Source organism: Zootoca vivipara, chromosome 10 (genome assembly GCF_965207765.1).
Source record: "Zootoca vivipara chromosome 10, rZooViv2.hap1.1, whole genome shotgun sequence".
Classification (NCBI taxonomy): domain Eukaryota; kingdom Metazoa; phylum Chordata; class Lepidosauria; order Squamata; family Lacertidae; genus Zootoca; species Zootoca vivipara.
Window position 1 is genome coordinate 39,004,215 of NC_142593.1, and position 26,626 is coordinate 39,030,840.

The following is a 26,626-nucleotide window of genomic DNA, read 5'->3' on the forward strand; positions in this document are numbered from 1 at the left end:
AAACAGAAAGATCGTTCAATTATATTTTAGGATTCAAGCAGGTGGGTTCAGGAAGAAGCTGCTCTTTAGTTTGTAGCATGCCTGTACACACATTGGTAATCATTCCAGGTGTTCTGAAACTGGCAGAAAAATGTTGTTGCAGCCGTGTTCCTGTGGACATTCTAGATACTGTGTTCTGGACCAAGTAAAGCTTGCTGAGACTGCCAAGAAGCAGCCTTGTGAACAGTATGTCACACCAGTCCATTCTTGATGTAACCAATGCATGTGTCACTATATGATTTCCCCAGAAACACCTGCCCCATTCTGGGCACTGCTGTTCTCTGACCCCCCAGAAGCAGCTGCCAGGAGTTAAGACCCTGTTATAACTGTGGCATCCAGGTTGGAGCAGATGGAAGCAATTTTATCCACAAAATGTTTAGTAAAACTGTCACAGCAAGCGACCGAGGATTTTCTCTCCTAACACATAAGAATTTTCATGATGTTACACATTCCTTATGAATAATTGTTCCACTGGACCACTCTGTGTGAACACAATGATGGCAGAAAAGGAAAATTTCTTTCCTGCCATCCCTGGCACAGAACAGGCCCTCAGGTGGGCTCTAGCATGTGTTTCAGTCAGGCATGTCTTTTTTCTCCACTATTATTGCATTGTTTTCTACCCTTCCCATTTCATTTCCTGAATCCCTGAAAAGGTCAGGTTGACTCTGCCGACAGGAAGAGGATTATTGGGAGTGCTTTTGTATTGATAAAAGAATTTAAGGTCTCAAATATATAAATTAAATGTTCATAAATTTACAAGGCAAACACATAAGTATGTAAACCACGTGTCTGAAAATAGTACAGGAGAACAATCCTGAAACCATTTTGACTCTCCCAAATTGACTTCAAATGTTTATCTGCAAGGAGGAAGGAAATGGGAAAGGCTCTCCATTGTCTTTTGCTTACCTGTCTTTAGGGCATCGTTGTGTATGAATAGGGTGAGCCTGTGACCTGGATTCAGGAATTAAAGTATTTACCATCACAAAAGAATGGCTGGGCTGCCCAAGTAAGCAGTCACTGGCCATTGTCAGGTATCCTGGCAGACAGGATTTCTGTTGTAGACTGCCTCCTTCTGTGATGTATGATGGTGTTTTTTGGGGGTGGTCTTGAGCTACAGGGTGGGCAATTTCAAAAGTCTATATAAGGGCTTGCACACCATGGTCCTGGGTTCCTCTCCCTCCTGCGTGGGGGTGTGGGGGTGCACCCTGTTGCTTACTAGCTGCTTTGCTTCTCAATATTCTCTGGCTGGCCTCTGTTATTTTCTCCAACTGATAGAGAACCTACGTAAGGATCCTCTACGGGCTCTTGGGTACCCCATAAGGGAAAAGGAGCAGTTTTTTTTTCTTATAACAGTATCAATGACCCAGGTTCATTTCCCTTCTCAAAGATCGACCAGCTCATTGACAGAGTTGCTGAGATGGATAGATCAGCCTAGTTCCTTTCCATGTCAGTTTCTTATGTAGTCAATAGTATATATGGTCTTGGGAGGGGTCAGAAGCCAGTCGAGTCAACTGACTGACAGCAAAGGATGAGTTGTGGAAGCTTGGACTGCTATAAGCCTGTTATTGAGAAATATCGTATTTTTCTGTGTATAAGACAAGGTTCCCCCCCTTAAAAAATCATGTCAAAAATTAGGGGGCATCTTATACATCTCCCCCATTTTCTTAAATCTGAGTCCCCCAAAATAGGGGGCGTCTTATATATGTGGGCGTCTTATAGATGGAAAAATACAGTACACCTCAGCTACTTAAACTGCCAGGGTTCCGTGTCTTGTGTGGGAGAAGCGCTAAACCTGACAATAAGGGGCACCACCCCCATTGATGGTGTGCCTGTCCTACAGCAAACATATAAAAGTTTTGGAGACTTCAGAGAAGTTGAGACCGACCTTGTTAAGCTTGCCAAGAAGCCTAGTAGTCTTGCAACAATGTTTTCCTCTAGCATAGGGAGCTCTTTGGAAAGTCTGTTTTAATTGCTGGATGAGAACAAAAGCACACATTGGGAGATTATTGCATTACAAAAGGAGGGGATCAGCCTTAAAACCAGCTGTCTCCTGCTTAGGGCTGCATCAATGTAGAATAAAATGTCAAGCGTGTTTGTGAAGGCACATTTAAGCCGCATGAAGACTGAAGCCTCTTAGCCAAAAGTGGCCCAGCACAGGAAGGTTGGAAATCCTCCTGGCCTGTGGGTGTAATACTAGTGGCAGGGAGCGCCATGATCCACGTAAAGGTGAGGGCTTAGAAAGAAGATGAACTGGTGGCGAATGATAAATGTTTGCATATAAAGCAGAGCCTTGCTTATTTTGATGAGTCAGAGTTGAATGAGGTCACATTTTTTTATTGGAATATTAATATCTGAAATTACAGACAGCCTGTCTGCTGCTGCTGTATGCACTTCAGTCCTGATATCCTTCTTTTGAAGATTCACTGGAAGGACTGAAATATATAGACTCTACAGAAATATATACAGTATGAAGGAGGTCAGGTTACCTTAATTGCAAACCAGGTAATTTAGGGAATGTTAACAATGCAATAGACAGTCTTGTGCCTTTCTAGTTACAGGTAGTTAGCCTTTCTAGGCAAGACTGATTTGAGGACCTGTTAGTATGCATGCCTCCAGAGACCAGGTGTCCTAACCATGAGCAAAAGCTGGGTATCTCCTCTCCTTTATTCTTTATGTGCAGGAAAGGAGACTTGAGCTTTTATCTCAAGATTTAAACTTTTGCTCCTCTCCTCTACAGTGCTGCTGTTTAGTGGTGCCTGGCCGTCTGGAATAAGTCTGCGTGCCACTTCCTCCCACAGTCCAATGGAGAGATAACCTGCAAAGCTGTGTCAGGGGGAGGGCCCTCCTCCCCTTCAGCCTGCAACAGTCTTGCCCAAGGGAGCACTGAACCCAAAGTTTCTTTTCATGATGTTAAACAAGTATTGCCCTATTTTTTTTTTAGATTTCTTGGATTTATTTCCTTGCTTTCAAACCCATTTAAGATTTATCTGCGTTCAAACCCATTTAAGATTCAAACATTCTAAAAAAGAAGCCACATGCACAAGGCTGTGGTTTTGAAGTTTGATTAAAGACCAGACAAACCTTTCTTCTTTTGCTTATGGTACTAGATGTTCTTCATTTCAAAGAATGCACGACATCTGGCAATTACACTTTCCGAACTCAAGCTTTATTATTGTAACTTTGCAAAAGGGCTGTAGCCTGGAGGGGAAAGCCCACTACATACAGTATTGAGCACCTAAAGAGGTTTATTCCTGCTGAGTGATAGCACGTGCTGTCAGCTTTTGAAAGTGCTCATCACCCGTGAGGGTGTAGGAAGCTGGCTCCATGCATGGCTCTCCTTCCCAGTACGTGTTCTTAGGTGACAATGCTATGAATCCATTTGAAGTGTGTTGACAAAGCTATAGACACCGGTAGAATGTCTCTCAGAGACAGAGTTCGGGGGGAAACACTGTCCTTCCTTGAGTCTAGCAAGATGGATTTGCAGAGTGTGGATTGCTTGGCCCTCAAGTGTCATCATTTGTATTCCTCAGAGCAGGGCTGATTGGTGGCCCTTGTATTGGTTAGACACAAGGGCGTACCCACCATGCGGCAAGTTAGGGCAGCTGCCCTACTCTAGAAGCAGGGCTGGTGGGCAGAGGCGGAGCACAGCCCGGCGGAGCGCGAGTTCGCCATTCCCGCCGCGCCGCACCCTCCCTCCAGCTCCCCGGCGCGCCCTCAGGCAAGGCCAAGCGCGGCGGGGAACCAGGGAGCGCGGCGCGGTGGGCGGGAACGCCGAACTCGCGCTCCGCTGGGCTGGGCTCCGCCTCCGCCCACCAGCCCTGCTGCTAGGGAGGGGCACAGCCCGGCGGAGCGCGAGTTCGCCGTTCCCGCCCGCCGCGTTGCGCCCTCCCTCCAGCTCCCCGCCGCGCCCTCTGGCAAGGCCAAGCGCGGCGGGGAACCAGAGAGCGCGGCGCGGCGGGCGGGAACGCTGAACTCGCGCTCCGCTGGGCTGGGCTCCGCCTCCGCCCACCAGCCCTGCTTCTAGGGAGGGGCACAGCCCGGCGGAGCGCGAGTTCGCTGTTCCCGCCCACTTTGTGGCCCCTCCCCTTCCGTGCCTTGTCCCCTCCCCTTGTCCCCCCCTAGTTTTGATCCTGGGTACGCCCATGGTTAGACAGACAGCTCTCAGAGTGGGTTTTAAAATCTGAAAAGACAACCTTGTTAATTATAATAACAACAGGCCAACAAATAATGTTTTGAGCGGATAAAAATGCAAGGTGCTTGAAAACAAAAATCAGAGTGAGGGGCTTGCTTGGGTGTGGCACTGTAAGTCTCCTTCCCTTTATTCTTCCATGGAAAAGGAAGGAGAGGAGGCTTGAGGTTCATCTCAGAGAGAGATAAAAAGCATGATGCTCATTCCAGTGGCTGTACATGTGTCCCAGATCAAGGCCCTATCATTAGGCAAAGTGAGGTGGCTGCCTCAGGTGGCAGATAGCAACCTAGGAACCTGCTTTATCCCAAATCATTTCCCTCTTTGTCTACAGCAGGGGTCAGCAACCTTTTTCAGCCGTGGGCCCTCAGACCATGTAATGGGCCGGACTATATTTTGAAAAAATAAATAAATGAACGAATTCCTATGCCCCACAAATTACCCAGAGATGCATTTTAAATAAAAGGACACATTCTACTCATATAAAAACACGCTGATTCCCAGACCATCCGCAGGCTGGATTGAGAAGGCGATTGGGCCGCATCCGGCCCCTGGGCCTTAGGTTGCCTACCCCTGGTCTACAATGACTGGCAGCTGATTTGCAGGATTTCAGACAAGGAACATTTGCAGCCTGCCTGGAGATGCCTAGAGAAACCAAAATTGACAGATTTGCCTATCTGTAGGTAGGCACTAGGTAAAACTAGGCTACTCTTCTTTTGCTGAGGCCACTTGCATTTCATTTCCCCTCAACCACTTCTCCTTGTGATTCTTCCTGTGACTTTGAAAGGAAGTAGAAACACACAGAGATATTTCTATTCAGGCTAGCTTACTTTCACCTGTCCCTTTGTCAGTGGTTCATGGTGGCTAAAAGGCAAAAGATGTATACGGTCTGAAGAGAAACCAGAGTTCAAGGTGGCATACAGAAATGTACCCTGTTTCTCATATTTTAAGACATACCCATAAAATAAGCCATAGCAGGATTTTTAAGCATTCAAGGAATATAAGCCATACCCCGAAAATAAGACATAGTGATAGGCTCAGCAGCAATGCCGGCCGCGGCAGGAGGAGGAGGAAAAAAAATAAGACATCCCTTGAAAATAAGCCATAGTGTGTTTTTTTGAGGAAAAAATAAATATAAGACATGTCTTATAATATGAGAAACACGGTAGCAACAGAAACCAGACCTCCAGTGTATTGGTCTTGATGTTAGTTACAAGAGTAGCAATGCAAATAAGAGTGGAGAGTGAAGTTCAGAAGATGATGGGAATGCCAATGAAATGAATGAATGCATCACAGTTTACTTGAATGGTACGCGTCACCACCTAACACTATGAACCTAAATAGGTCTACTCAGAGGCAAGCCCAATTGAATACAATGGGATTTAGGGATGCAGAAATAAGTATTTCCATTCTGTATCAGTTTTGCAAGTAATTATTCGTAAGTCCATTCCATCCCATGTTGATCTGCATTTTTTAAATAAAAAAGTACGAACACTTGCATTACTATTGAATCCTCCCCTCCATTGATACACACTGTCTGAATGTCTTATCCCAAAATAGCATTTAAGCACACCTTCTTATAGGCGTGTTAAGATTTTTGAATCAAGAACTGTATTGCAAAATTTGGAATACTGTAAAAATGGAAGAATGACTGTGTTCAGATCTGCCTATTCATCTGGAAACTGCAAATCAGGTCCATTCAGTTTAAAGTGTGAACTGGACAAAATCCTTGAGCACTCTTAATGGGACTTACTCTCGGGTAAACATGTATGGGACTGCATCCTAAATCACATATTCATCCAAATCAAAGGCTTCAGAAATGAACAGCTGTTTTCTACATAGGTGATGTAAATTCAGCACAGTGGGTTGTATCCAGCAGATACAGGGAATAGAACCTCAATGCACTTAAGTTAATAATGTCATTTGATTCCTATTGGCCTACTCCAAGTATGACTTAGTTGGAAGTAACCCAGTGAATTGTCACCCTTTGTTTATACTCGGCACGTTTGATGCAACATGTTTTATTTACAGTACTTGTAATCTGTAAAGTTGCAGCCACAGTATTGTGGCATTGATAAATGGTTGGTTCTCTCTGTTAGGTTTAAGCAGGGTGGTCTCCTTTGCCAAGCCTGACAGGTTGATGGTGAGATGGACTTGTCTCAGATCCTTCCCTTTGGTAGTTGTAGATTGCAGAACACCAGGAGAGGCTGCAGTGATTCCTGTTTATGGGCTTTCTTATAAGCAAGGCAAAGTGTTTTAAGAAAAACTCAAGAAAGACTCAAAGCCTACCATGTGTTGAAGCCCTGAAAATGCAGGAAATCCAGCTTTTCTTGTGTACAGTCAAGAAAGCACTGTTTCTTCTGAAATTGACACATCATCTCTCTTCCCAACACCCACCCCCGTCTTGGATGACGAACTTTCATTAATGTTCCCATGAAAGGAACATTATGTGATTATTGATAGCCTACCCCCCTGATTTTTTTCTTAGTCCAAATATAGTCCAGAACTATCGTTTTTTCTGTTTGATGTTCCAACACAAGAGCAACTAGTGGACCCTGTAAAGAGAGCAGCCTGTGATTCACTCTGTTTAGTGTTCGTGCCTCTTTGTTTTGCCATGCATCCCTGATCCAGCACCCATTTGTTTGAGAAACAAACACAAGGCTTCATATTCTGCTACATTCTCTGTAACCTATTGACAGTTTTCTGCATCTCAGATGGAGTGAGGATTCCCTTTTGCCTTGTTTGCCCAGCACACGTGAGAAAACCATTTGCATGGCTCTGAAAATTGATCTTTATTTTTACAATCTGCTCTTTGCATTCTTGCCATTCCCTTTAAGTCATCATGAAAATTCACCAGCATTTTAGGAATAATTTCTCATGTACACATTTTTTGAAACATTCCCCACTCAACATCATGCATTTTGTGTGATGTTTTTGTTAATACTGTAGATTCATTTTTACGCAAAATTGTATGTGAATTCCAAAGGGTGGCTGTGCTTTGGTTTTGGAAAGTGCAAATTAGGTAAGTTATTGTCTAAATGAATTGCACTTTCCCCTAATTCCTCCATTATGTTCTCTGCACCACTCCAAGTGGGATGTCAGTGTAGACTGTTCCCACTATTGCAATTTAACTCTCAAGACACATGATGAGTGAAACTTCTAGCTTCTAAAATGATTGATTGAAACACACTGTCTATGCATACAGATTCTGTAGAGCACTGGAAACAGCTTGCACAAGCTTTCTGCCTTTCTGGTGCTGTGAGGAGAACTGAATGTAAAAGAGGAGTCTCCCTCGTACAGCTGCTGCTAACAAGTTTCCACTCTTCTTCATGGGGCCTATCCTGGCTCCTGTCCAAGACCAAACCACAGATGCATTAACTTATAAGTAAAGAAGTAATATTTTATTATAGCAGTCTAATGTTACAAACTCAGCAGCTAGGAAAGAGAAGACTCTAGTCCACGTGTCCTTACAAGGCGAAGGAGTAGCATCAATATATCTGGTGTGAGAGCAAGAAGAGTCCAAGATTAGTAGCAAGTTCCAAGACTGCAACGTTCTGTGCAGAGTTCCAGGACTGCACAGGATCAGTGAAGTTGTTCCAACAAGTTTCCCCATTTACCTGCCAAGCTTTTAAGCAGAGGTAAGGGAAGCTCAGCTGCTTGCGAGTCCCAGCCACATAGAAGTCCCTGGCTTGAAGCTAGGCACTCCTCTTAGTGGGATTAATCTCCTTTCTTCTCTTGATGCACAGCCTCTTTCTTGATGCATGCTGCTTCCTCTGAACTTTCCCGCTGTGCCACAGTGGTTTGTGCCCAGAGCTCCCCTCATCCTCCACATGCTAGGAAGGTGCAGCCCCCTGGGTCTGGGCATGCCCTGGGGGTGCTGCTGCTGCAAAGCCTCACCCTCTTCATTCTAAGTCCTTGTCCTCAAGTGCCTCCCATTCCTGGCCTGAATCAGAGCACTCAGAGGGACCAGTGCCTGTGCCAGACAGGAAGTAATATCTTTGCAAGCTGTTTCAGACTGAAATGTCAAATGTTCAGTTTAAAAGTTTAAGGTACTTCTTGCATTCTGTTTTTGAAATGAGGCTTTCCAATTATAGGGGTTATTATGATGAGATCCTGCACTTCAAAATCTGCTGCTGCGTAACTGACAATAAGCCAAGGAATGATGTGCTAGCATGAAGTACTAGCTTAATGTAGCATGAGAAGTTTGCACTGCAGGGAAGGCAAGAGGTAGATACCTTTTGGCCAGGGACTGGGTTTTCACTTTCCCCTCTTAGAACTTATCCCATATAGATTACCAGCAGGCAAAGGAATCATGGAATTAGGTTTTTTGTTGTTGCCAAAAACTGATTATTCTGCTTTATGGGAGGTGCTGTCATTTACCTTTAGATAAATTTCCACCTTTTGTCACATTTGAGTATATTAGCCCACTCATTTGTTAATGAAAGCCACTGACAATAGGACTCCAAATGGGAATGAAAGTCATGCTATTATAAAATACAACAGTGTTATGTAGCCAACAAGCACCAATTATAGAGGCTTAACTGCACTTCAAGGAAGTCTTATCTTGCACAATGGAAGGCCTTATGTGTTAAACAAATGATCCAACTCAGACCTCCAGCTCAATGCAAATAAAGTACAATTTAACTGTACAGCTAATTTGAATGAAGTAATAAGTGTCCATTTTGGAATTTTTTTTTGTTCCATTAAACTTGGAAAAGCAATAGTTGGGTTCTATAAACTTGGAAGTATGTAAAAAAGAGAAACTTATTCTGAAAAATGCCAACTAAGAGGATTTATTTTAGCTCAAAAGTGTTTCAGAATAAATGTTCCTCCTCCAGGACCAAGTTACAAATAAATGAAAAATACAGACGTCTAACTACAGTATTGACAAATGAGCAACATTATATACGGGGAAATTTCAAGTGCTTGAAACATTACAAAGAGGTAAAATATGAGCAGTGTTTCAGAGCATGATATCAAACTAAGCAGTGGATGAGGCAATTTTTTGAAAAAATAATAATGGTCTACATAACCTGAAACTGTCTGAAAAGTTTAAGAGATGCTAAAAAAAAAATCATGTGCAAAACATTGTTGGGAAATGAAAGTAAAACCCAGAGTAGAAACCATGGTAGGCTAACTACCATGTACGTCATCATGTTTGAAGAAGGCCGAGCGCTCTGGAGGAGCTTGGCCACTGAAGCCACACTGTGCTTGGCTCCACGTTCGGCCTCATCCGCCCCAACGACAAATATTGATGGGGTCAAAGCAGTGCTGGATTAAACCCTGTGGAGGCCCCTAGGCAGTTGAACTCTTGGAGGGGGCGGGGCTTGCAAATTATCTCCTAATACGTTTGGTGGGATAACACTGAACTAAGAAAGCTTGATTGTAATTTTCTTTCAAGATCAAATCAGTATTACTTTGATCCATTGTTGTGGGCCCCCTAAAAGGCATGGGGCCCATAGGCCAGTGCCTATGCTGCCTATTTGGTAATCCGGCACTGGGCCAAAGACACCTCAGCCCCCTAGAGTTGGCACGTCTGGGCAACCCTATAATAGGAGTTTCCTGGGCACTTGGAAGGATTAAAGCAAACAACACTATTATAAAATCACAAATCACTTTTAGTGATAAAGTCTACTTTTCCAGCCATTCTTCACAGTGTGGTTAACTCTGAACACAATGAGAGATGGGAGAGATGTTTGATTCAGTTGGCATTTAAAAGCCAACTTTCCAAATTCACTTTCCAAAACAATATGCAAACTGGAACGCAGTTATCCTTCAAAATTTGCCCTTCTCTTAATTTTGTATTGCAATTTTCCAGCCAAGTAATATGCTAAAAAATGCATATTCTGGGGTATAGTGTGCATAAAAATAAACACATCTGAGCAAAAAAAACCATGCACAAATATATTGCATTAGAGAAGATTGCTTTGCAAACATTTGCAAATTAGGCAAAAATGTACACAAAGCCTTTCTATTAGGAGAAATTTGCTGATGGATTTTCATGATGCCTTAAAAAAAAGATCACAAACTGATGCAGAAATGTAGAGAAGTATGGAAAAATGAGAAGCTGAGTGAAACCATAATTGATGGATGGACGCGGGTGGCGCTGTTGGTTAAATCACAGAGCCTAGGGCTTGCTGGTCAGAAGGTCAGAGGTTCGAATCCCTGTGATGGGGTGAGCTCCCGTTGCTCGGTCCCAGCTCCTGCCAACCTAGCAGTTAAAAAACAAAAAAAACAAGTGCAAGTAGATAAATAGGTACTGCTACAGCGGGAAGGTAAACAGCGTTTCCGTGTGCTGCTCTGGTTCGCCAGAAGTGGCTTTGTCATGCTGGCCACATGACCTGGAAGCTGTACACTGGCTCCCTCGACCAATAATGCGAGATGAGCGCGCAACCCCAGAGTCGGTCACGACTGGACCTAATGGTCAGGGGTCCCTTTACCTTTACAGCGGGAAGGTAAACGGCATTTCCGTGCACTGCTCTGGTTCGCCAGAAGTGGCTTAGTCATGCTGGCCACATGACCCGGAAGCTGTACGCCAGCTCCCTCGGCCAATAACGCAAGATGAGCGCCGCAACCCCAGAGTCGGTCATGACTGGACCTAATGGTCAGGGGTCCCTTTACCTTTATTGGCAATGTAGCATCATGGCAGGAGAATGAAAGGGAAAGGTCAGCACCTGGTAATTTTGTTCTGAGGCTTTCAGACTCAAATCACATTGTCAAAAGTGGAGAACCTGTTACTGCGAAAGTTAGAGTCCTAAGCAAGACTCTGTAGCCCAATGTTTTGTTTTTTTTTCATTTTTCATTATGGCTTCCTTAAACTCTAAAAGGTTCTCCCACCCCTAATTGCAAACAAGCTCTTGCTTTCTTATGAATCCTGTCAAACTGGATACTGTTTACATTACTCTAATCCAAAGATAAGACGCAACTTACTGGGTTGGGGTTTGGGATCCCTGCCCACTTACGTACCATGCGGAACTTGTATCAATCTTATGTTGACGCTGCTAAATGCCAGCAACATAGTGAAACTGCACACATTTGGAAGCATAGAGTTCTCAAGCTGTGTTTATGTGTGAAGAGAGACAGAGGCTGAGCAGGGTAAGTGTTTTCCTCTATTTTATGCCTTTATATGAGGTCTGCTTCTCTGGCATCTTTCAGTGTAATATAATCTCATTTGGTGCTGGATGAGAATGATGGGTGTAAAGAACTTTTGACCAAAAACCGGTCAAAGCTACAGCTTTATTTTTCATCCTGCAGCTTAATGTAAAACCCAGGAACATCCAAAGCTTAGAGACAACGGAGCTGGTGTGCCTTCTAGGGTGAAATGGCTCAATTTACGTGGGAAAATTGAACAACTCGGCCTGTTTCTCGCTCTCCTGCCCCTTAAAATATATTTGACCATTTCAAAAGTCAACCAGTGAGTAAAAATGGCTGAATAATTCTGTATGAAAAAATTACAGATATAGGGCCAGATCCTATTGGTTTTAAGTGTGAGAGAGCTTAATTCCCCATTAAAACCAATGGGGCATTTTGTGCCACTGATTTCAGTGGGGCAACAGTGAAGCACATGTTTCACTCTCCTATTGGAACTAACAGGACTGAAGAATGCTTAGCTCTGGCTGTATTGTGTCCATTGCATCATTGCATCTTTCTATTCATTTTGCTCCAATCCATTTAGGGTGAGCTCATGCAAATGTGTCTGCCCCCCCCCATTTCAGTAGGTGGCAATGATGTCTGTACCAACCACAAGAATGTATTTAAAATTCAAAACTGGCAGGTCCTTCCATCCCTACTTACAGCTGAATGTGTGAATGGATTCACATAAAAAACCCATTGTGTTACAGAGGTGATATGAGTTTTGTTAGGGTCTTCCTGAATCACTTGGTGCACAAACCATCGCTTGATGGTACAGTCATCAAATGATGAGCCCGAATAGATGGATTGGTTGCAAGTCTCTCTTGTAGACAGGGATCATTTCTACCTTCTATTTCCATGGATAATTTATAGTCTATCAGAATGTTTATTCTGTTTTGGTTTTTATACTTTGTATGAATGTTTTTGCTACTTTCGTAAGTCACTTTGGGTCACTTTGTGAAAAAAGTCACTAATAAATGTTAATAATAAATAATAAATAAATGTTAATAATAAATAAAGGAATAAATCATACAATAATGTAACAAAACGGGGCTAGTTTGCCTTTTTTGGCATACCCAGAGAGAGCTGTGAATGTTGCTGCTGTTTTACCACTGTGCCCTCTGTCTAGAACCATTTCTGCCCATTATCAGCTGGTTGTATCCATTGCTTCATTTACAGACATATCTTTCAAACCCAGGTCACAGCCAGTTTTGGAGGATCTCATTTGGCTACTGAAGCAAGAGAAAAGGGCTGACATTTCCACAAATCCCACTGTGCCTCCTTGCCATTTTCTGTACAGCCACATGGTAGAGCTATTGTGTCACTAATCACACAGTTTTCGATATAAATAAATACTGAAGTTCTACCCCCAGAATGAAACTAGTTGAAACCCTAGCAAAATTCAGAACGTTGCCTTTTGATACCATGGAAAGAGGGTAGAGGCAAAGAGCACAGCTGATCAGCAGGAAGCTGCAGTCCCCTATTTAAGTTGCCGGGTGCTTCCTATCCCCTTTCTGATACCTTATGGCAGGTGTTTTACAGATTTGATAAAACTGCTTCAAAAAATATAGTCCTAGGGATTTCTGGGGAAGCCTCCCTTCTGTGCCCTTCCATACTTTATGAGGTGGCTGGGTAGATTGGGGAACTTTTTTTTTTAAAAAAAGAGGCTGGCAGTTCCCTGCACTCATGATCAGCAAGACCACATCCTCCCCCTAAAACAGTGCTTCTCAAACTTGGGTCCCCAGCTCTTGTTGGACTGCAACTCCCATTGTCCCTAGCTAGGAGGACAAGTGGTCAGGGATGATGGAAATTGTAGTGGAACCCAAGTTTGAGAAACATTGGCACCTGTAATGGGTATTCCTTTCCAAGCCACCAGCAACCATAGTGGCTCCTGGAAGTAGCTTGCCACCAACGGAGGATAAACCCTGCAGCCTCACCTTACACGTGTTGTAAGTCTGGATACTGCTTGGTAATTATGACTGCAGTTTTTCCTCCACACTCCTCCACAGCTGCTTTAAGCTTTTTCAATAGCCATGTGTCCTACATTACCAAGGACAAATTTGTCCTCTATTTGAAGAACCGTCTAGTTCAGGGATCCCCAAACTGTGGCCCTCCAGATGTTTTGGACTACAATTCCCATCTTCCCCGACCACTGGTCCTGTCAGCTAGGGATCATGGGAGTTGTAGGCCAAAACATCTGGAGGGCTGCAGTTTGGGGATGCCTGGTATAGTTCAAAGATCATAGGAAGACAGAGCCCGATGGGTCTTGAACATGTCCCCCGACTCTTAGCACCTTGTCAGCAGGAAGAAAGGGCACATAGGTCACCTGGCAAGATGTACTGCATTTTGTTTTAAACTATTGATTTGCATCTGTGCAAATGAGCTCCTGTAAATCTCTGCCATCTTTTGCTATCTGGATTTTTGTGCACCTGAGCCACTGTCATTTGCTGAGTTTTTCTTCCTTCTAGATTATGACATGGAGGCAGCTCCTTCTCTTCTAAAGGAATCCTAGCACATAGATTCTGACCCTCATGTGGAACACCCCACCCCATGTGTTTAAAGTGGGCTTGCTTAGAATTCCTGCATACTTTGCCCAGTAAATGGAAATTAAAACCACTACCATCATTTGGCCACTAGGGGCAGCTTTTGGCTTCTCTGGACCTCTTGACAAACCTGTCCAAATACTTTATTTTTCTGCCATAGTAGGCGATTTCATTTCAGTCCTGGCTCAGTTAGTTTCACCCCGGTAAGTGACTTGAATGGTGTTCTGGCAACATTAATATTAAGAAATGGATTTGTTCTTGGAACACTTTGTTAATTAAGCAAAAAAGAATGGTGTGGATCATAGTTTTTATAGCAGAGGTAAGGAATATATAGTTTTTATAGCAGGCTTTATGGCAATAGAAATATTTCCAGAGTCCTCTTTAAACATGGTGCTCAAGGGCTGCATTAACTAGATGTGCTTATGTGTGAAGGTGAGAGTGATGATGGAAGTAGGATTTATGAGAAATCATGAACTGGCAAGCGAAAATAGAACAGCACTGAGAAAAGTTCACATGCAGGGCAGCCTTCCTCAACCTGCTGTCGTCCAGATCTTTCATCCCTGGCAATTGGCTGTGATGGCTGGGGCTGATGTGTCTCATAGCTGAAAACCTCCAGAGGGCACCAAGTTGGGGAAGGCTGTCATAGGTGTCCACCTGTAAATGAAAGACAAGAAAATTAATTTGGAGCATTTAACACAACACTTGGGAAATTTGAAAACGCACCCCACTTTCTGTAGTGAAATATTGCCTCCTGTGGCTTCTCCAAAAAGGATATGAAACGCTTAGAATAAAAATATAAAATGTACTGAAGGAACGGAGCCATGCTGTATCAACCCATCACAGGGGACCAATGTAATATATTCTGGGGAATGGAAATGATATTGTCCTCATTTGCACTACCTTAGAATGGAGCATATGACGGGCAGCTCCATTTTGCAGACAAAATCAGCAAGTATAATGAATAGATTGATGGGCATTGACCTGGGCACAAATCCAAACTTGGTTCTGAACCTCACTAACTTCCTGCCATTCTTTCCCTCTCAATGCAACCTCAATACAGGCTTGCTGTGAGTGTATTTAAAAGTAAGCAAGCAAGCAAGCAAGCAAGCAAGCAAACAAACAAACAGGAGGGCAGACTGAGATAAGTGCCCAATTGACCTAATGAACCAACCTCCTTACAAGCAGCTTGGTGGGCAGATCGCATCCAGAGAATTTAGATAGCTAAACCATCATCATCCCTTCCCTCTTTGTACACACTTTCTCACATTCTCTAACGAAAATGTAACATTGCTTACTCTCCGCCACAATATAGATGTGTACTTAGAGGACTTGAATTTCTCCCTCAAAGGGGAGAAGCCATATTGTGACTATCTAGTGCTTTTACTATTCTTTATAAGCAACTACAGAAAGATTTTGAGTGGAGGAATATGGCAAAATGTTTCATTTCCCCCCTGCCAATTGTACAGCATGCAGAATGAAAACCTTCATGCTTCAGAACATGAAGGGTTTGCAGAGGCTCTTGAAGCACCGAGTTGTGGTTCAAGAAGCCAGACAGAAAGGAGCAACCTTTTCTTTCATCATTTTGAATATAAGAGCAGGTCTGCTGGACCATGCCAAACGTCTATCTGGCTCAGCATCCTGCTCCCTACAATTCTTCTTCTTTGGCGATCACTCATATCCGAGTAAGATTGTCTTCCATAAACACGGTTTTAACAATGGGTCTGTAAGTGACTGTGGAGGCCAATTCTGGATCCACACATCCTTCCACAGTGGGGACGTTGGTTTCTAGGCGGGAGTTGATCACGGTATGGATTTGCCAAGCGTGCCTTCCTCTTAGCACGTTTCTCCCTTGCATCCTGTGTTCGAGCGTCTTCAAAGTCCACGTCACCTTCAAAGTCCACGTTCTCCAACTGGAGCACTCGCAGGCCAGTGTTTCCCAGTTGTCAGTTTTTATACTACTTTTTAAAGATTTGCCTTGAGACAGTCTTTAAACCTCTTTTGTTGACCACCAGTATTATGCTTTCCATTTTTAAGTTTAGAATAGAGTAGTTGTTTTGGAAGACGATCATCAGGCACCCGCACAACTTGACCAGTCCAACGAAGTTGATGTTGAAGAATCATTGCTTCAACACTGGTGATCTTTGCTTCTTCCAGTACACTGATATTAGTTCGCCTGTCTTCCCAAGTGATGTGTAAATTTTTTTGGAGACACCGTTGATGGAATCTTTCGAGGAGCTGGAGATGGCGTTTATAAGTGGTCCATGTTTCACAAGCATATAGTAAGGTTGGTAGTACAATAGCTTTGTAAACAAGCATTCTGGTTTCCCTGTGAATATCCCGGTCCTCAAACACTCTGCACTTCAATCAGGAGAAAGCCACACTCGCTGGATCATCCCTACAATGGCTATTGGGTGTCAGGGCTGACAAGGCTTCTTCTCTTCACAACAATCACCACGAGAGTCTCCGGACATTTTTATGGCTTTATTTACAGTATTTACAACAGGTCATTAGCACGTAATAATCACCCATCACTCAGTTCAGATCTCTGCTGAGGCCTGCGCTTGCCCTTCCAGCAACCCATAAAATGACGAGGTCCCACACCTCGTCTTTCAGCCCTCTTTTCCGCACATCTCTCAGGGCTGGGGTAAACGTCCCCCCCCCCGCCCCGATTCTGAGCTTGAGCTTAACCCTTGCTGCTCCTTTGAACTTCCTGGCTCTCTAGCCTTTCCTGCCTCTTCCTTGACAGTTCTGTCCTCATTCTCTCTCTCCCCCTCGGGCACATCTCCCCCTCTTCTCCCAACCCCAGGTTCCCCCCTCCCTCTGGGGAACTTGAAACCACTGGCTCATCCCTGACATTGGGCACATAATGAAGTCTAATAAAGCAGGATTCAAAACCAATTATGTTTTTTGGTTGTTTGCTTCCCAGCGGCATAGCAAGCCGCCGCAACACCTGGGGCGGCAAATTGCCATGCACCGTGTGTGTGTGTGTGTGTGTGTGTGTGTGTGTGTGACGTCACTACGTAATGATGCATGCGTACAACGTAGAGGGGGATTGCAACCCCCCACGACTTCAAAATGGAGTCTAAATGGAGCATCCAGGTGCCAGGTAGATAGCCCGCTGGTGCAGCGTGCCCGCCGCACAAGTGAGCTATCTGCCTGGAGCCTGGACGCTCTGTTTAGGCTCCGTTTTGAAGTCGTGGGGGGGTTGCAATCCCCCTCTACGTTGTACGCATGCACAGCATCCTGCTGCGCATGCTTGCTACGTAGAGGGGGATCGCGCGCCCCCCGCGACTTCAAAATGGAGCGTAAACGAAGCCTCCAGCCTAGAAAACCTCACTTGGCACGGCGGGTGGGTGCCACCCTGGAGCTGGACAGGGTGACAGTCGGCGCCCCCGACTCCCGAGCCTCCAGCCTCCTGGTAAAAAGCTTGCTCGGTGCAGCGCACCTTGGGAGTCGCTGGGTGGGGCGCCAACTGTCACCCCCCCAGAGTGGAACCCGGGGCAGCCCGCCCCCTACTTCCCCTAGCTCTACCCCTGTTGCTTCCTTCAGCATATTCAGAGAGAGGCTGCCTCTAAGCCTGGAGAAGGAAAGATGCTTATGAATTGCTTGCTGTATAGAACCTCCAGATTCAGAGTCAATCTGCCTCTGGACATCCTGAAGCTGGCGAAGTTCACAACGAGAAAGGGCTTAATAAACCTTCCCCCTTTCTCCAAGCAGCACTTTCGTTTCAACAAAAGCCTCTGGAATCCTCCCCTCCATCTGACTATCAGTATCAATACACATGTATTCCGGCATGTGGGTGGTATTCCTACGCAGAGAAGACTCATCAGAGTTAATTGACATAACTAAGGTTCATTAATTTAAGTGGGTTTTAGTCTGAGTTGGACTTAGTTAATGCATCCTCGTCACAAAGGATTTCCCATGCATTTCAGCAGAAATTTCCAGACACCTCTCTTCTTCTCTCCCTTCCCTTTGCAAGTTTCTCTTCCTCACCACCCCCAGATGGTTCTCAATAAGCCCTTTCCCCGCAAAACTCAGCTCTGTGCTTTCTCTCTCTCTCTCTGGTATGCATGAGGTATAGAGGCATCAAGAATACGTGGCTTAGCTGAAGTGCCTGGAAGGTTGCTTGAGAGAGAAAAGAGCATGACAAAATAAACTTTTAAACAAAGACTTTCCTTATTAGAATTGGGGAGGGGGCCCCAGATCCCCTGGTTATTGACCTGAGCACAGTGCTGGATTCTTCCCATTATTATGTGGATTGTGGATTACCCTACAATTGCTCTATGCCAGGCACCCCCAAACTGCGGCCCTCCAGATGTTTTTAGCCTACAACTCCCATGATCCCTAGCTAGCAGGACCAGTGGTCAGGGATGATGGGAATTGTAGTCCAAAACATCCGGAGGGCCGAAGTTTGGGGATGCCTGCTCTATGCCACAAGTAGCCAGACATTGCCAAATAAACATCACTGTGTTTGTTCCAGAGCTGGAAACCTGCATAGGTTGGTGTTAGCCAAAGAGCATGCTAAGAGTTCTCTCTCTCTCTCTCTCTCTCTCTCTCTCTCTCTCTCTCTCTCTCTCTCTCTCTCTCTCTCTCTCTCTCTTCATTGTACTGTCATACTATAAAGGTGGAAGTGAGAGAGCTATCATTCAGTTTGCACTCTCTCTGTGAGCTTGCCTTCAGAACTTAGCTTTGCTCTTCCTTGCCTGTTAAAGCTTTTGAGCTCTGTGTGGCCTCTTTATGCTTCACAAAGGGTCTCCACTCTGGCTATTGTGTTAGGTAGCTTTTACTTTTGTGGATTACTAGGAAATGAACAAAAGCACACTTCATATCTTCTAAGTCATTTCATTAATGCCAGGATTGAAAGCTGATTAGATGATGCTGGAAGAGAGATCTGGCAAGACTCCTGTGTCTACGTTCAGCAGCAGAGGGGAATGGTTTATTAGTATTATTATTATTAGAGAGGAGCTAAATAGAACTGCTCCATGTCTGTATCCCAAAAGGTAGCTCATTCAAACGAGAATCCTCTTTGTGTTATTGTTATTTACATTCTGATTTCTAGCGGAAATTAATGAGAAGAAAAGAGGAGTTTCTATTCTTTCCTTCAGCTTCATCCCTGCTCTTCTCAAACTAGGGTTTTAAAAATTCCAGTGAATGTTCTGCTTGCCAAGCGCTTTCTGTGTGAAATACAATATAAAATAAAATAAAAATCCAGAGATGCCACATTCATTTTTGTTGTTGCTGGTTTTTTTAATATATTTTTTTTTGGGGGGGAGGCAGTGGCTGTGTTAGTCCCTTGCTGCAAAACCAACCAAGAGTCTTGGGACACTTTAAAGACTAGCACAAACATCTATAACATAGCTCAGTTGGTTAGAGCATGGCACTGGTTGGACGTTTGATCCATGTATTGTACGGGATAGCTGCATATTCCTGCATTGCAGAGGGTTTGACTAGATCAGGCTTCCTCAACCTCTGCCCTCCAGATGTTTTGAGACTACAATTCCTATCATCCCTGACCACTGGTTCTAATAGCTAGGGATCATGGGAATTGTAGGCCAAAAACATCTGGAGGGCCAGGGTTGAGGAAGCCTGGACTAGATGATCCTTGGGGTTTCTTCCGACCTCATAACTCTGTGATTCTAAGGCCTATAGCCTTATGGAATTGGAAGATCTGGGAACACGGATAGGGAGCCTTGTGAATGGTTCCCCCTTCTCCTTTAATCCCCACAACAACCCTGTGAGGTCTAGGCTGAGAGGCAGTAAATGGCTCAATAGCCCGGAGTGAGGATTTGAACCCTGGTCTCCCAGGTCCTAGTCCAACTCTCTAAACAGTATACCACACTACAAGGACTCTAAGCTTAGTGAATGCATTGACTGGGGTGCAGAATTAAAATGAGTTTTGGAATTAGTGTGTAGGATTATGGAAGTGGTTGAATCCCCCTGAGCTCAAGAGGTCTATCTGGAAGCCCCCTGGCTCTCCTGTTGCTTTTTCAGCGTTATTTGATATGCAGAGAGAAGAGATTATGTGAAACGTATTTTCAAACTTTTTTTATTATTATAAAAAAATGCATATGCAGGAATCAATACCATTATGTTTTCAGAGAATAGCTGCTTTGATTTACTACATAGCTACTTATTCATTACGAGTTTCTGTTTTTAATGAGTAAGAAGTACCTAAAAGAGAAACCCATTACATATTCATATATTCTGTGTTTCAGCAGCTATAGTAAAGGCAATGTTCGCTATATATATGGAAGGAGAGGGTTTAAAATAAAACTGCACTGATCTACGTGACATGCTTGCTTAAGTTATTTCAAGCACATGTGAAACTGCAAACTGTCTATAGGCTGTTGGCAGCCTGTTTCGCTGGAAATGGAAAGAGGCACAGCTTCTGAATATTAAAACATGAATCTGTCTTTGTCCCAGATGGTTCAGGGCTGACAATATGTGTCCGCCACATGTGGCGGGCATATAAGTAGGCTTTGGTAACAGTGGTAGGATCCTAAAGTGATGGATCCTAAATGTTAGGACCCAGTTAAGAACGGTTAGGATCCAAATGGGCTACACAGTGAGTAAGAGCACACATTGAACCAGTATTGAGAAAATAAGTTCAGGTGGGTGGGTGTCATACACCAATATGTTCCTTTTGCTAGCTGGCACTCTTTATGTGTGTCATATAACTACAGGCAGGTGACCTGTGTAGATTGGCTTCCAGTGATCAAATGGGCTGGGTGAGTGTCAGTTTCAAATGAGGAACCTTTCTGAGCTTCCAACAAGCACATCCTGTAAAGAACTATCCCATCTATGCTAAAAGGATGTAGAGCAGGTGGCATTCCCTCCCTCCCTGAATCTATGCTTGGCTTCACCCTCTGGTTCCCATTGGCCCCTGATGACCCTGACTGTCTATATGAGTGTGTCGGGGTCCATTCTGGGCCCTTATTGAGCAGCAGGTAGCCCTTATAACAGTGATGGCCAACCTTTTGAGCTTGGTGTGTCAAAATTTGCCAAAAAACCCGAGCATAACTCGAGTGGTGTGTCACTTCGATAAAAAAACATAATTTCACGATATTTATAGTTTAAATAACAAAAATGTATAATTGTAATATATAACTGTATTTAATAAACTAAAAACTAATTATTTAACCAAACCAAACCAAAAACCCCTTATTTATCACAAAGTGCCCAGAGTTGTTGAGCTTTTTGGGGGAAGCTGCTGATCAAAGTTTTGGAGGGTTTTTTTTTGGGTGATGGTGGTGCAAAAGTTGCTTTGCTTTTTTTGGGGGGGGGGTGCCCCAAAGCTGCTTCACTTTTTTTGGGGGGGAAGAGAGCAGAAATAAATAACGAATAATACCTTCGCTGGAACTAACACGCAGCACCAACATAGTCTGCCAAAGCGCCAAAAAACCCAGCACAGAATGGGTTAAAATGAATGCTGTTCCACCCAATCATTGTCTGTCAAAGCGTCAGAAAAAACAGCACAGAAAGGGTTAAAAACCAATCTTTGGCTACCAGCAACAACAAAAAAGGATCCGGGTTTTAACAGCGGAGACAAGCTGTAGCGTGAGGAGGAGTGGGAGAACAAATGGGGGGGGGGACAACAACAACAGCATGAATGGGCTGATGGGGCGCGTGCCAGCAGTGAGGGTTCTGCGTGTCACGTCTCACACACGTGTCATAGGTTCGCCATCACTGCTTTATATGCTTTCTAGCTCGCTCTCCATTTTCCTGTAACTGAATCCTGCAAGGGTTCCTCTTTCCTCAGGCTTCCTTGGTCACTACTGCTTCTTTAGTCTTCCTGTGACTTGTCCATTCCCTATATGGACTATTTCCTATGGAATTTACTTTGATGTATATAATGCTGTGAATGGTTGATTCACGCTGCATGATTCCCTGTTCTCTAACAGCTTCCTCAGCAAAACTCGGAATTCCAAAGGTACTGCTGCCTGGTCCTGATAAATTTTATTACTGTAATCTCTTTATTTAATTTACATCTCACCCTTCCTCTGAAAGGAGCCCGTGACAGCCCCCAAAGACTGTTCCAAAACCACTAAAGGAAGTATATTTATATGCTGACCAGTTCTAACATTAGTGGGGCTATAATTTTATGCACTCACCAGGGAACCATGCCTAATAAGCACAGTAGGACTTACTTCTGAGTAAACATGCATAGGAAGGTGCTTGCAATGTATTGTATGTGTAAAGCATCTTTTCTTCTGCAAGACAATGTACATGTGTACTTATGTGTGTGTGTGTGTGTGTGTCTGTGTACACACACACACACACACACACCCCAAAGGTAAAAAGTCAGCACTTGTAAAACTAATAAACAGATTAAAATTAACAACCAGATTTTTAAAAAGCAACAGTATACATTTACATTTTTTTAATTAAATTTGTGTAAATCTCAATTTAAAATACATTATAAAAAGTACAGGAAAGCTAAAGAAAAGCACACACAATTAAAACACAGATTTTTTGAAAAAGCATGATCTTGGTTTCCAAATGCAATTTTTTTTTCACATATCCGTATATGAAGCCAGCAGTTGCATGCAGTTGAACAAAAGGCTTGTACTTGTTCACCCCATCTGGCAGGTACACAGATAATTTCTGCACCAGCAGAAGATGGCCGAAGACATGGAATGATGATGTGAGAAGCGCTGATAGGGAAATTTTTCTGAAGTTGCCTGACTTAAAGGATTTGTGTTGCCTGAACTGACCCTTGAAGGTGCATTGAACAGCCTCACTCGCTGCTTGCCATAAGCACTTAGCTAAGATGAGTGATAAAAAGCAACAGACGCCAATACACAGGGCAGCTCAAAGTAAATGAAGCTCTGGTTTCTTGAGGCTGTACCACTGGAGGTGTTAGGTTGTCATGCTGATAGTTATTAGTCCCAACATCTTTTAGGGAAGCAGGCACTGCTAGGTTGCAAATGTATTGCACTGATTTCCCTTGCTAACAGTATTCCACAAGGTTAGCATGGGGCATGAAGTTGGTTTTCTGGGTTGTGAGATTGTGAATTTGCGGGGCTTAGTCCTTTCTAATTTCTGGGGTCCTGGATCCAGCAAAGGTTAAACTCTAATGAAGCATTCCATTGCTGAATTAACCAGTTCCTTGTTACCACCTACGTATGGTTGCTCCATGCCACCTAAGTATGGGCAAAGGAAGTTTCTTTGTGCCAGAGGGCAAATGGGTGGGCCTCCTACCTCACCTGGCTGGTAGTTAGAAGGACAATAGCAAGGGTTGTTGTGTGAGAGAGCTGGGCCAGAAGCAGGCAAAAGCCAAAGAATGAAAGCCATACTGGATTTCTGCTGGAATCCAAGGCTGTGGCTATGGGAGAAGCAAGACTGTTTGGGGGTGTTAATGCTGTGAGCACCTCCATCTTGGGCTCAGGTTGTATAGATGTGTAAATAAACCATATATCATAAAGACACCACAGTCTCCACTGTCTTTCATTCCAAGGTAACCAAATCCTGGGTAAGTGTCTGGATCCCTTGGAATCTCACATTGCTCAGAGATTGGGGTGACATGCATCTCCTGTCTTTCATGGATCCCACCCCCCAAGGTTCATCAAATAATCTGGAATGCTCAAGTTGCAGGCCAACCAACTACAGTGGTAGCTTGGGTTACAAACACCTCAGGTTACAAACGCTTCAGGTTACAAACTCTGCTAACCTGGAAGAGTTACCTTGAGTTGAGAACTTTGCCCAAGGATGAAAACGGAAATTGTGTGCCAGCGGTGCAGTGGCAGCAAGCGGCCCCATTAGCGAAAGCACGCCTCTAGTTAAGAACAGACCTCCAGAACGAATTAACTTCATAACTAGAGGTACCACTGTATTGATTTTGGATACAAAATTTATATGGAACAATGGGAAAAATTGTGGAGGGTAGATATTAAATTTACAGCATGCTATAACCTAAGGGAAAACACCATGAAGATGTTATATAGATGGCAGCACACCCCTCAAAAACTCGCTAAGATGTACAAAGGAAGGTCACCAACTTGTTGGAAGTGTAAAAAAAAGATGTGGGGTCATATGTGGTGGACCTGTGCAGTTATTGGTGAATATTGGAATAACATCTACAACGAATTTAAGAAACTATTTAAACTTACCTTAAAAAAACCCCCAGAGATCTTCCTTCTAGGTATACTTCCATCAGAATTTTTTTTAAAAATTAAGATCAGTGTTCATGTATGCAATTACAGCAGCAAGAATTCTTGTGGCGAGAAATTGGAAAAGTGAAATATTACCAACGATAACGGATTGGCAGGTACTTATGATAGAATATCTACAACTACCGGTAGCAAAATTGACGGGAAAAGTTAGAGGAGTCTCCAATCAGAAAATATATGGAGAATGGAGAATATTTAAGGATTATTTAAGATTATATTGTACTAAGTCTACCATATTAGCAGAACTTGAATGATACCTGTAAGTGCTAAAAGGTAACAAATTTTTCTTTTTTCACTAGATGGAAATGTTACAAAGAATATTAAACTGTGCGGGGGAAAAGATAACAACAGTACAAACAGTATAATGAGAAAGATTGGAAGTTTTATGTCCAGAATTTTTATTTAAGTGATGCTCAAGAGGATATTATTGTTGTCTCCCCTCCCCTTCTGTTTTGTACATAATTTCTTCTCTTTTTCTTTTCTTTCCATTTCTTTCCCTTTTCTTCTTCAGTTTTCTCTTACTTTACCTTTCCCCCCCTCATTATTGCTGAAAAGATTTTGTATACTTTTTCACATGTATGTATTTTAAACCAATAAAGAATATATGGATGGCCCTTGTGGTCTCTTCCAACTCTATGATTCTATGCTTCTATATATTTTTAAAAGAAAAAAAGAGAAGAGCCTGCAGGTTCTAGTCCAATATTCTGTTTTTGGAGTGACCAACTGAGATCCCCACGGGAAACCCACAAGCAGATTACTTTAGCTCAAGATATTGCTCTTCAGGTTTATTCAGGATTTTCTCTTAGTGTTTCACATTTCAGATCTTGGACTTGAGTATAGCATTGATTTGTCATGGCTGTGTTTCTCTAAATGAGGCTAAATTAAATAAGATTTGTAAGGAATTTTGTATACTGAGAAACACTAGGGCAGAGCTAGAAAAAAATGGAAGTAATTCAAATGTTTCAGGCTTAGCAACCTGGCACATTGTATATTATTTTTATTTATAGTATTTATGTCTTGCTTTTTTTCATTACATCCGTGTGTCCGATAGCGAAGGAAGATTACTTAAATAGCAACACAATAATAAGATGTTTTTAAAAGGCAGTGGTGGTGGCATATGAAGGCTGTGGTGGGATGATGTTGAAGAACGTCTTCTCCTTAGGTCTTAGATCACGGATGAGAAACATGCAGCCCTGCAGATGTTGCTAGACTCCAGTTTCCATTATCCCAGACAATTGGCCATCCTGGCTGGGCTGATGGAAGGTGGATTCCCCATCATCTGGAGGGTGCATTTGCTGCTGCTGTAGTTGTTTTAACTTTGATGATTCAGTGAAGAACATATGGAAAAATACTGCAATGAGTGCTATGTAGCAATTCAGGGTCATGTAGTACCGCAAGAAAAAGACAGTGGCCAACAACTTCTTCTTCTTCTTTGGTGATCACTCGTAGCCGAGTAAGATTGTCTTCCATAAACATGATTTTAACAATGGGTCCGTAAGTGACTGTGGAGGCCAGTTCTGGATCCACACGTCCTTCCACAGTGGGGACATTGGTTTCCAGGTGGGAGTTGATCACGGTGTGGATTCCACAGATGACCTAGATTCCTCTGTGCATCATCATCTTTTCTGCAGCCCCCCCTGCTCTGTTAATATTTCATCCCTGTATCAGTAGATAGTTTCCATTATACTATGTGTGCTAGTTTCCATTATACTATATATATATGCTGGCATAGCACTGTAATGTTGCCGAATTTCTGTATCGGCTGCCTCAAGAGCCTTTATTGACCTTACAATGCACATACTCTGATTGGAAATAAGCAGGGCCAGGTCACGTGTCCCCCGCTGCTGCCTCTTGCTATTGAGTTGTCACTGCCAGCCTCTTAATGCGACCTTGCACTTCATTTCTCTAGTGAAAATGGGTACCTTGCCATGTCTAGAGGAAGGGTTGTTTATAAATAATATATACTTGCCATGGAGGACAACTTGTTCCAAGAGAACTGGATATGGAGCGGAAGAAATGTATATTTGTAGAGAAGAGAAATTTAGAAACAAAGCATGGAGCGGGGACATACACAACTATTTTCTCATGCTCCTCTAGGCATCTTGTTGTCAAATATCTTATTCCTCCAAGCAAGCAGAAATGCTACTTTGAATACAATCCAATACATTGGTACCTCGATTTACGAACTTAACCCATTCCGGAAGTCTGTTCTTAAACCAAAACTGTTCTTAAACCGAGGTCCGCTTTCCCTAATGAGGCCTCCTGCTGTCATTGCCCTTCCACCATTCGGATTCCATTCTTAGACCAAGGTAAAGTTGTCAAAGCAAGACCCTACTGTATTTCCGGTTTTGCAGAGTTTGTAAACCAAATCGTTCTTAAACTGGACTGTTATTAAACTGAAGTACCACTGTATTGTTATTTCCATATATTTTACCTTTACCTATTTAGATATTTGCCCTGCCTTGCTAATTCCCTGTTACCATGTAAGGAGAAAAAGCTCAATGTAGATTATTTCTTTATTTATTTTTAAAAAATGGTGGGGGAGAAGAGAGTAGAGC

The 26,626-nt window shown here is 43.3% G+C and overlaps 1 protein-coding gene across 2 annotated transcripts in view; it reads left to right on the top strand.

Annotated features, from left to right (window-relative positions):
• Positions 1–26,626, top strand: part of PDE4D (phosphodiesterase 4D) — a 632,406-nt gene that overhangs the window by 12,634 nt on the left and 593,146 nt on the right. Inside the window, exon 1 of one of the 2 annotated variants that reach the window (XM_035100834.3) lies at positions 11,188–11,320. The exons of the other annotated variant lie outside the window; for it this stretch is intronic. The gene's annotated coding sequence lies outside the window, so the exon portion shown is untranslated. Of the gene's footprint in view, positions 1–11,187; positions 11,321–26,626 lie in introns of those variants that run through there. 2 annotated transcript variants of the gene reach the window in all.